We start from the raw sequence: 12306 nt of genomic DNA, 5'->3' as shown, positions 1-12306 counted from the left end.
ACACAAGGTTTCCCTGATAAATATTATTCTGTGCCAGTAAATGTGAATATATGTTGAAGAAACTTGTGTGTAATGTAAATATGAGGTCTGTTCATGAATTTTAATGTGATTTGACTAAGTTTGAGTGACAAATATGTGCTGCAATTCCATCCATCCATCCATTATCTGAACCCATGTATCCTGAACAGGGTCGCAGGGGGGCTGGAGCCTATCCCAGCATACATTGGGCGAAAGGACAGCTCGCCAGTCCATCACAGGGCACACACACCATTCACTCACTCATTACCCACAGGCAATTTAGACTCTCCAATCAGCCTAACCTGCATGTCTTTGGACTGTGGGAGGAAACCAGAGTACCCGGAGGAAACCCACGCAAACACAAGGAGAACATGCAAACTCCACATAGAGAGGCCCCGGCCGACAGGGATTCGAACCCAGGACCTCCTTGCTGTGAGGCGGCAGTGCTACCCATTGCACCATCCGTGCTGGCATGTGCTGCAATTGCACTCCTAATATGACAACTAATCATCTAACCTGATCGGAGGTTTATCACTATGGCCACAAAGCTTGCATTATTTTGTTTCAAACTGTCAATAATCATATAATGGGAGCAGAACTGTTAGAACTGTGAGCTTTTCCCCCTGAAATCAGAACTCATGGTGACAGAGTCCACACAAATTGATGCAGTCGGTCAATGTATACAAATAATCATCATGAAGTAGTCGGACTGTTTGAGTGGTGCTACCACTGGCAGGGAAAGAGAGAACACATTCTATCCCCAACCCCTACTTCCTACCCTTCAGCATTGTTAACAAAATAAACATGCTCGTTGAGCTGATGTCAATGGCAGCTGATCCTACAGAAGCCGAAAGCATTTTAATGACGCATTTCTTCTTCAAAGACAGAGCTTGTGTTTAATTCAGTTTGTCAAATTTAACATGGCATTTTACATTTGAGCTGAGAGAAAGTATATTTTCTACTTTTTAAAACTGTATTGTCATCATGATTTCACACAATTGAATAGTTGCAGGAAGTGACTTGGCAATCATTGTTCTTCTATTGTTATTAAAGAATGTGAAATTCCCCAACACACTTTCAGTTAGCACCCAAAGGCTCTGTGCTCTCCTCCAGTGATATCGTTAACTGTTTGAATAACATTTTATTAAGCCACACCTTCCCTAGTTGTACAATGTATGCCAATGTATTACATTACATTACATTACATTATTGGCATTTGGCAGACACTCATATCCAGAGCAACGTACATCAAAGTGCAAGGTGCACATACCTATAACCAGGGATAAGTGCGCTGAAAGACACACACACCCACACACACACACACACAATTGCAACCATTTACAGTATTGCATTTATTAGCTATCATGTACTACTTCTTTGCCATCGCAAATATTATTGTATTATCCCCAAATACTGCATGAAAGACTTATGAACCTCTGAGCAAGCAGAATAAAGCAAATTAGTTTAGCTGATTTGCATGTGTTTTTGCATTTCTTTGATCACGCGACTGCAAATAACCACAAATCCCAGCTTTATAAGTTAGAACTTTTCTAGGACCATATAGGCCTCATGAAATGTATACGTACAGTAATCTGTTCCTGCTTCCAGGAAATTCCATTCCAAAAACATACTGTCATCACAACTTCAAACATCAACCTTCCCCGTCTCCAGCTGCTCTTAATGTTGCTTTGGTGCCGAAGACCCGTGTCACATAACATAAGCTGTTCCTCCGCTGAAAGCATACTGAAAAAATAAAGAATAGAAAATCAAATTACGTATGAAATTATACGATCTATCATCAGCGACCACTTTGGCCCTCTGTCACATCTCCCACACTTCGATGGTTTACAGACATTCTTTAGCCATTACTGTCTCAGTCCCTGAAGCAGGCCTGGGATCACACTGAACCAAGTGTACCCCCTCTGGGGAGATCCGTTTACCATGAGAGCACAGTAAACAGTTTCCCAGTGAAATTATTTTGTCATACACATCTCGCAGCATTGCACACAATGCACTGGCCCCTGAGGAGGAAATGCACAGGGCAGCTCTACCCAACAGACTCTTACAAAATAAAGAGAGGAAACATGGTGGACCGCGCTTTCTCACCGAGGCGTCTGTGCGAATCAGGAAATCGCCACGGAGATCCGCGGTCCCCGAAAGGCGTCATATTTTGTCGTATGGCTGCAGCAGGATTTTGGGAGCAAAGTTTAATTATGCAGCAATCAAGTTTCCTCCTAAGTAGCTGCCGGAGGACCCAATGGAAAGTGTCTGACTTAGCCAAGATTAACACTGATGGTTTTGATTTACCCGAAGTTAAAGTTAACATTGGCAGACTCTCTGATATATTTCTCTGATATAAACTATCTTGAAATCTACACAAACACACAATATAATTAAATACATACTGTTCCCATTAGATCATTCATTGCTTTTGGACATGATATACAGTTTGATTAGTTCATGTATTTAATAAAAAATGTAACGGAATATGCAGCTCTTTTGACAGATTCTATGGCTGTGTCTCACAACAGAACTGCCTTCCAATTACAGTAAGGCCAAATAAATGTTGTGTTATTCTGCAGTTTGATCAATATACTGGATTGCCAGTGCTGATAGATTGAGCTAGAAACCCAATGACAATTTTCATCCTGAATATAGCAGGACGATATACTCAGTGAGCGCATTATTCGGTAGACCTCTGCACCGGCTTGTTAACGAAATAATAATAATAAGCCAATCATGTGGCAGCAACTAAATGCATAAAAGCATGCAAACGTGGTTAAGAGGTTCAGTTGTTTTTCAGACCAAATGTCAGAATGTGGAAGAAATGTGGTCTAACTGTGGAATGATTGTTGGTGCCAGACAGGATGGTTTGAGTGTCTCAGAAACGGCTGATCTCCTGGGATTTTCATGCACAACAGTCTCTAGAGTTTGCTGAGAATGGTGCAAAAAAAGAAAAAAAACATCCAGTAAGCAGCAGTACTTCAGGCAGAAAGCTGACAGGAAGGTGACAGAAAGCATCTCCGAACACATTCTTGGGTTGTCGGAGGAAACCTGGGGCGTAAACCACAAAGCAGAATTACTGAGTTAACTGGACAATTGAGTAAAAACCTAAACCCTCCCAAATCTGGATCATAGATTGAAGTAAAAAGAACTGTTCCAGGTTTTACTTTCTGCAGTTATCTCACAAAGTATCTAACTCAGTAATCCTTCTTTGTAGATGGATTCATTAAGACTACATTTGATAGACTGAAACCTGGCTATGGAAAGCTATCCACTGCTGGCTTCAGTAGCCCAACTAAATGTTAGTGGCAGAAAGGAGCAGTAATGCATAATTATTTAAACAGCACCTTGAATGAGTAACACATGAGCTCACTGAAGCACAAGATATAACACAGATGTCACCTCATAGAAGCAACATATGTGCAAGAAAGACCTTCAAATTAAAGCTGAGCCAAGAAAAAGATGCAATCAAAGCTCTCCAAGTTTCCATAATTTTCTTCTATTTTTCTCTATGAATACTTCTCATGACATGATTTACAGGAAGAGCACTCTCTGTGGAGAATTTTCAATCAGCTTTCCCTGTCTTCAAACATGCCGAATCATGACCATTGTATCGTATAATGAAAAAATTAAATACAGATGAATTCATAAAGGGCTCTGAAGATCTATTTACACAAACACAAAAGAAGCTATTTTCAGCTTAGTTGTGGTGCAAAACTCATTATGGCCGCCACTCACATCAAAGCAATTGTTGCATTTGGGGACATTTGTAATGGAATAAGATCCTCAGTTATTAGCTGATAACACAATGTTTCAATATCACAGATACACTCATTGGTGAATTTAGAGGGAGAGACAGATCCCCATATTGTTGCAGTATTAGCATATACTCTTTTGCAGGTCAGTTTATAATTTCCAATGGTCACAAAACTGTATAGTAGGAAGAAGGATGTAAAATTACATTACATTACATTACATGGCATTTAGCAGATGCTCTTATCCAGCGCGACGTACAACAAAGTGCAAATCAAACACAAGAACAAGTGCAAAGAGGACCTGAGAGGACAGTACAGTTCCGAGTCCTAGTGTAAACATACAGAAAATCAGAACCCTTGAAGAGTACAATCAACTTTCAAACTAGCATACCACAGTTGGCAGCTAGAATACAACAATACAACAGCCAATAAAAACAACAATACCTATACAAGTAACAATATCTATACATAAGTGCCATTACAGTCTAAGGCTAATCATGGTGGTGAGTTGGGGAGGGAAAGGTGTAGCCTGAAGAGATGGGTCTTCAGTCTGTGCTTGAAGGAGGTCAGAGACTCTGCCGTTCTGACATCCACCGGGAGGTCATTCCACCACCGTGGGACCAGGACAGACAGCAGTCGTGAGCGTGAAGTGCAGGTGTGGCGAGGGGGAGGCGCCAGACGGCACGAAGTGGCAGAACGGAGGGGTCTTGTTGGTGTATAGGTCTTGATAAGGGATTGAATATGCACAGGGGCTGATCCTTTAACTGCCTGGAATGCGAGCCATAACAGGCAGCCAGTGGAGGTCGCTGAGCAGGGGGGTGACGTGAATGTCTGGGAACATTGAATACCAGATGGGCGGCAGCATTCTGGATGAGTTGTAGGGGTCTGATGGCAGATGCTGGAAGGCCAGCCAGCAGAGAATTGCAATAGTCCAGGCGGGACAGGACCATTGCTTGAACAAGGAGCTGAGTGGAGTAGGTGGTGAGAAAGGGTCGGATTCTCCGGATGTTGTACAGGAAGAACCTGCACGCCCCGGTCACCGTAGCGATGTTCTCGGAGAAGGATAGCCTGTTGTCCATCACCACTCCAAGGTTTCTTGCACTAGGGGATGAGGTCACTGTGGTATCCCCTAGTGAGATGGAGAAATCAGAGAAGGGAGAGGTTAAAGCAGGGATGAAGATTACCTCCGTCTTACCTGGGTTGAGCTTTAGATGGTGGTTGCCCATCCAGCACTGGATGTCTCTCAGGCTGGCGGAGATACGGGTAGAGACCTGTGTGTCTGAATAACACACAGGACACTGGCCTGGATTTAACCAGCATTTGTCCTCAATTTAAACTTTAAAAAGTTTCTGTTTGGAGAGTCAATTTTGGTTATCACTAGACTGTAAAAACTATATTTGTCCTGCATTTAATAGTGAGTGTTAAGAACAGGCTCTTATCTTATCTGTTGTAATTCAAACTGCATAACGATAGCTCAATGAATTAAATACAATGGATACACCTATGGATACTTAACTACCTTGCTGTAAAAGCCAACTAAGAACAGCTTGAAATGACCAGCCACCAGCTATTTCAAAATGTAGCTTGAGCTGGTCAAACCATGTTGAGCATGGAGCTGGTCTGAACTGGTCAATCAGCTAAACCATGTTGAGTATGGAGCTGGTCTGAACTGGTCAACCGGCTACCGCCTGTTCAAAACGTAGCTTGAGCAGTTTTTTTCACCAGGGTATGGCCCATATGCAGACAGACATTCAGGTTTCTCCAGTATAAGAATTACTTTTTAAGTCTTAGTCGTAGAAAGGTCAGTTTTCAGAGCTGATTTGTCAGTTTTCAGAGCTAATTTGTCCGTTTTCAGGGCTAATTCATAGTCAGTAGTTACAGGTTGGTGCTCAGGCTTCAGGAATCAGTTGAAAAGTTACAGTAGTTTCACACTCCTGCAGGTTCAGGCCTGCCCCTAGTACAGTACATTTCTAGGATCCTATTAGGCCTCAGGGCCTAGGTGTCCTGAACAAGCACTTACGACAGCAGGTAAGGAATTAAATCTTAACGAATAAATCCAAACGTATGACTCATGTTCATGGCACAATGATGATGGCACAAAAAACCAATCGGCTTATAAGTTCAGCGAGTAAATCTACTTTTTATTCATGGTGTGACGTAACGAAAGGGATGTGCAGATGGATAGAGAGTGAAAGATTGCACGTTTATTCTTCTAGGTGGAACAGTGCCATTATAGAGCTGAGTAAGGTACTTGGGTGGAGGGGGGGGGTTCATTTTCAGTAGAACGGAAACAATTATGCAAGTCTGAGGTACTTTCGCTCTCCCCATAAAAATGTATGCATTTTCAAGCATGTTGAAATATGGCTTTGATGTGTGCTTACCTTCGTCAAACTAGTGAATGGTAACATTGATGAAACAGGTATTGGGATTTCATAGACCAAAAAACATACAGTTACAGGCTAATGGTCGTGAGTGTGCCCCATTTAAGCACGGGCCACATCTTCAGTTCCTTTAAAGCTGGAAAAACCTTCAATTTCAACTGCATTGATATGAACTTCCACATTGTTTACTTTGGTGCAGGCACTGTGTTTTGATTCCAGGTGGAGCCTGGAATCTATCTAAATGATTGTGGAAAGTATTGCACAACGAGAAAGGATATCGGTTGAATGTTTGACGTTTATATAATTGAGACAGGTACTACAAGATCTAAGACCTGTTTTGCTCGTAGAACACCCCTGAACCGTCTATAGATTTTTGGCAGGCGTGTACAGGGGTGAAAATGGCATTTTGTAACTAGCTTCATGATAATGCAAGAAAAACTATAATCTGATGCAAAAGCTGTTTGGGTGGTGCACTGAAGGCTGTAGAGTACCCCATGAGTCTGCAATCCTAGTGATAGCAGCAACTGTATAGGTTATTGTTATAATAATAATAATAATGGCAAAATAAAGCTTTATGCAACCAATGCAGGACAGAGCTTTTGTACACTGTCTGGCTCATTGATTTCAACCATTGATTTCAACCAACCCTTGTCAACTCCTCCCTGTCTTCCGGCTGTTTTCCGGCATCCTCCAAGAGGGCCCACATCACTCTGCTGCTAAAAAAGCCTACTCTGGATCCCTCCATCATCCTGAACTACCGCCCGGTATCTCTTCTTCCATTCCTTTCTAAAACCATAGAACGAGCCGCTTCTACTCAACTTTCTTCTTTCTTTTCTAACAACAACCTGCTAGACCCCCATCAGTCTGGCTTCAGATCGGGCCACTCGACAGAGACTGCGCTCCTCTCCGTCAGTGAGTCACTCCATGCCGCACGAGCAGCCTCCCTCTCCTCTGTCCTCATTCTCCTAGATCTCTCTGCTGCCTTCGACACTGTGGATCACTCCATCCTCCTGTCTGCCCTGTCAGCAACGGGCATCTGTGGCACAGCCCTGGACTGGATTGAGTCCTACCTCTCTGGTCGCTCCTTCCAGGTTGCCTGGGCTGGTTCGGTATTGACACCTCGGCCCCTCGCCACAGGAGTTCCCCAGGGCTCAGTCCTAGGCCCGCTTCTTTTTTCTCTTTACACTCGCTCCCTTGGCCCTGTGATCACTGCACATGGGCTATCCTACCACTGCTACGCGGACGATACCCAACTCTTCGTCTCGTTCCCGCCGTCTGATACGCAGGTTTCAGCCCGTATCTCTGCTTGCCTGAGGGACATCCAGAGCTGGATGGACAACCACCATCTAAAGCTCAACCCAGGCAAGACTGAAATGATATTCATCCCTGCTAAAACCTCTCCCCATCTGGATCTCTCCATTTCCCTCGGGGATACCACACTCACGCCGTCACCCAGTGCAAGGAACCTCGGTGTGGTGATGGACAGCAGACTGTCCCTCTCCGAGAACATTGTGGCGGTGACCCGGTCATGCAGGTTCTTCCTATACAACATACGGAGAATCCGCCCCTTTCTCACCCCCTACTCGACCCAGCTCCTGGTCCAAGCGATGGTTCTGTCCCGCCTGGACTACTGCAATTCCCTCTTGGCTGGCCTCCCAGCGTCTGCCATCAGACCCCTCCAACTCATCCAGAATGCAGCAGCTCGCCTGGTCTTCAACCTTCCCAAATACTCACACGTCACCCCCCTGCTTACTTCCCTCCACTGGCTGCCTGTCATGGCTCGCATCAAATTCAAAAGATTGGTGCTAGCCTTCCAAGCAGTTAAAGGGTCTTCCCCAGCTTATCTACAAAAAATCATCAGACCCTACACCCCTGCCAGACCTCTTCGTTCAGCCTCCACAGGCCGCTTGGCACCTCCCCCTCTCCGAACCTCCACATCACGCTCACGACTACTGTCTGTTCTGGCTCCACGGTGGTGGAACGAACTCCCCGTTGAGGTCAGAACTATAGAATCTCTCCCCACCTTCAAGCGCAAGCTGAAGACACACCTCTTCAAGCAGCACCTCTCCCCACCCCTCCCTGTGAACCTTAATTGTTGTCTCTGTGACTTGCTTTGTGTATCGGTATTCTTAGTTGGCTAGGTAAGCAGTGTTTGGATAGTTAACTTTGGTCACTTTTGCTCTGTTTGTTTGTTTCTTTGTTCTCAAAAAAATAAAAAATAAAAATAAAAAAGGGCCCTCGTCCTTATCTTTGCTGTACAGGTTGAAATTGAAATTGTACTTCCCTCTAGGGTCTTTCAGCGAACTTATCCCTGGTTATGGGTATGCACTTTGTTGTACGTCGCTCTGGATAAGAGCGTCTGCCAAATGCCAATAATGTAATGTAATGTAAAATGATTTTCTGTTTTGCTGTGGAGAGCATTTTGATTGGTTTAGACAAGTTGTTGATCGAAAGCCTTCTGCATGAATATACACTCCATCACTCGTTTTCTGGTCCAGTCATGAATTCCAAAAGCACAACCTCAGGATACTAATGAGCAGAGCCTCTGTTCACAAAGGTCACAGTAGGTCAAATTGTATTTGTGGCTTTGAGTCCTATATGCGTTTCAAAAACCCCCAAAAAATGTGTCCCATATTTTACATCCCTAAAATGGGGCAATGGAGACTGTAACTGGATTGAATACTCTATAACTCTTTGCTCTGTACTCTAGCCCAAAACATTTTTTTTGATTCTATTGTTATGAAAAATATTTTTTACTTACTTGTGTGTTTCTTTCCTAGTCATTGTAAAAATAAATTTCTCAAATCATAACGGCCAAATGTTAGTGGCTACAACTACTTCAATTAAACTTTTTTCTTTTAGTATGGTGTATGGTGTTTTTTTTGTTTTGTTTTTTTCTGTGGGAATTGCATATTTTTACAATCATCACAATTTCAGGCAACCATTTTCTTGGATGGTTGGGGTGATTGATTCTAAGAAAGTATTGTTTGACGGAATTGCATTTGTCTTCAAAGCGTATTTGACTGAATATTGGGTAATTTAAAAACAGGGTAGTGTATAAAAAAAGTGATAAAAAGAGTAGCTTTTTCATTGGCCTGTTTTATTGCTTCTTTCCAACATACCACGTCTTCGAAGAGCCAAACTTACATATAAGCAATATATTAGAATATCCAGCACTAATCCTTTAATGATGGGTGGTATCTATTTTGTGGATTTGAACTCAGCATTCTATTGAAAGCTTTAAAGGTAGAAATAAGTTGAGGACAGATCTTGACTGCTTAAACAGATCATTCAACTGTGAAGGGATGGTTTTCCATTCAATCATAGTCACTTATTGGAGCTTTGGTTGACAGCACCTGTCAACTTTAAAATTGCCTTTCAGTGGCTGGCTGTATCAAACAGAGGTGAGGAACAACTGAAATAGGACCAGAATAATTTTGGTAATGTGTAATTACAATTCTGCAGTTACACACCGAATTGATTTAATCCACCAAAGGAAAGTAATACTGTTTGTCATTGAAAATTGAAAACATTACACCATTCCACTCCACCTTGTTTTATTTACAGCATGGGAGATTCATATCTGTCAATCAATTGTTTGTAGAATTATGTTATTATACTTTTAAATGGAAATCTTTCTGAAGTTTTACCTATGGGCCTCTTATTCCTACTGAATTTAGAATTGAATTGCCATCTTATCAGTCTAACTGTCTAACATCTTATCAGTGAAACTGGCTTTAGTTGGGTGGTCAGATATGTTGACTATCCAACTAAACCCAGTGAATATTGCTGTTTTCCAGTTAACCTACTTGGCATTATGTCAACTAAATTCAAACAATACTCAAGGATGATTCAAATGGAGTCGGCACCCATTTCCTGAAAAAAAGCATTTCCTCCTAGGGACTGTGTCCGGGCTTGCAGAATTGCAAAGCAGCAATGCAGTGGGCGGCGGTGAAAGATGTTTCATAAATGATATGTCAATCATCTTCATTAACAGAAGGCCATGAATTCTAGGTCAGGCAACTTCCTCTTTCTTTTCGCAGGTTTTCATTCCTTTGGAAGAATCCTCTGATCAGAAGTATGATGTCTGACTGCGTAATGGTGTGCAGTGTGCATTGTCAAGAGGAATTCTAGTGGTTGTCATAACAAGGTAACAAGATATGCATACAACCAACTCATAAACTTAACATATCTGACTCTTCACACAGGGCATCCAGAAACATTTGCTTCAATAAATTATAGCTCACTTCATGTTTGCGTTGGTTGGCACTTCCATTCAAAGCAGCAGATTTTGAACCTCAATATCTCACCTGTTTCAAAACTTTGAAATCTCAATGTAATTTTGCAGGTCTACTACAATCTACCTTGCTAGCTCCCTGACTGGCTGATCTATGATATTTCTCATTAGACATAACAATGAGAGAACATGCAATATCGCTAGCAAGATAATATGCAAATACCGTGTTGATGGCAGAAAAATGGCATCTAAGATTTGACTCTAGAAATATGTTTCAGACAGCAGAATTATTGTTGAAATGGAAAACAATGATGCTAGCTATACTTTTAAATCATGCTTAATTATGCATGATTAAACTATATTTTAAGTCAAATGTTTTGCTGAAAGCCTCAAAAGACAGGATATTAAATTGATCAGCCCTAGCACTAACATCAACCTGCTCTCTATTAAGGTATCTTTGACAACATGCTACAATCCTGTAGTTTATATTCAATTTGTGCAGAACAAGACTTATTTATACATAATTATATGCATAGAATTAACATGGCAGCATATTATTATTTTGATAAATTCACCAGATAACATAAATTGTATGTATTAAATACAACATTATAACTTATTCCTACAGTGAGAATCAAAGTGGTTTGTAGGTGACACTATCAATTATTCACACTAGCAAAAATTTTTGTGGGCAAGCTATGTTGAAAGAGTACATATATTGCCTCTAACTTTAATATGCCAATACACTTTACATTACCCTACTCTAAGATTATGAGGTCATTGAGTGGTTTGAATCGCAAACAATCGGCTCAGTGGTGAGCACATATTGTTTGACCCAGAGTAAACATTGCACATAGCAACATATGCAGAGATCTGTGCTGATACCTTGATGGGAAGCAGGCTGATGTTAGCGTTAGGACTGATCAATTTAATTTCCTGTCTTTTGAGGCTTTCAGAAAATGCAAACATTTAACTTAAACATGTTTTTTTGTGATTGATTTAGCTCTACACCTGACAAACGCAAGGCCGCACATTTTTTTCTCAGTGTTGTCTTAACTGGTTGCCCAAACATGATGAAATGTAAAAAACTATGGTCTTGCAAAAAATCTATCAGCTCATGTGGAAATAGTGTGCAAGTGAATATGTGAAAATAATGATAAGATTATTTCCAAAGAAGTCTCATTCAACTTGCTAACTAGTTCCTCATTTCGCCAAGATCTCTCAGTTTCCACAAAGAACATGAATTTTACCTTCAAGTTCTCAATTTCAAAGAGTGCTTTGATGATCTAGGCTTATAGGTTTTCTTTGACGGCACCTTCTCTACCCTGTTCCGTGTTTAGTCCCTAAAACCCTCCTGCTTGGATGGCTGAACTGCTGAATTTGGCGGACTTATCCATGCTGCACGACCACGTAAAATGATTCAGAATGCCCTGGAAAGATTAGCCTTCAATCCCCCAAAGTAAAGCAGCAAGCTTGTTCTTGCCTCTGCTCACATCACATTTTGATCCTAACACTAAAGTAGCTGGCTGGGCTAAAAGGGGTTGCACATCCATCATCTGACCCTACACTTCTGCACTGCTGGAAACCTCCACTGCTGGCTACTCTTACCCTTTACGGTGGCACATACCAAAACTCCATTGTGATGGAATGAACCCATATCTGTCAAAATTGAATTATCACTCACTTTCTTCCAACACCGACTAAAAAGCACTTAAGACTTTCCTTCCTCAATCATGTCTGCTGTATGCCATCTTCTGTTAAAACAAACTTGATTTGTTTTCTTTAAAGTATTTCACATTTCTGAAGATAAAAATCAACAGCTATTTCAGTAGCCATTTAAAGTGAATGTTGTATATTAGTTTTTATATTATTTCATAGTTCATGTTTTCAATTGGTTTTCTTTTGACCTGCT

This window comes from Conger conger, chromosome 11, assembly GCF_963514075.1.
Source record: "Conger conger chromosome 11, fConCon1.1, whole genome shotgun sequence".
NCBI classification, from domain to species: Eukaryota; Metazoa; Chordata; class Actinopteri; order Anguilliformes; family Congridae; genus Conger; species Conger conger.
This window is presented reverse-complemented; position numbering follows the sequence as displayed.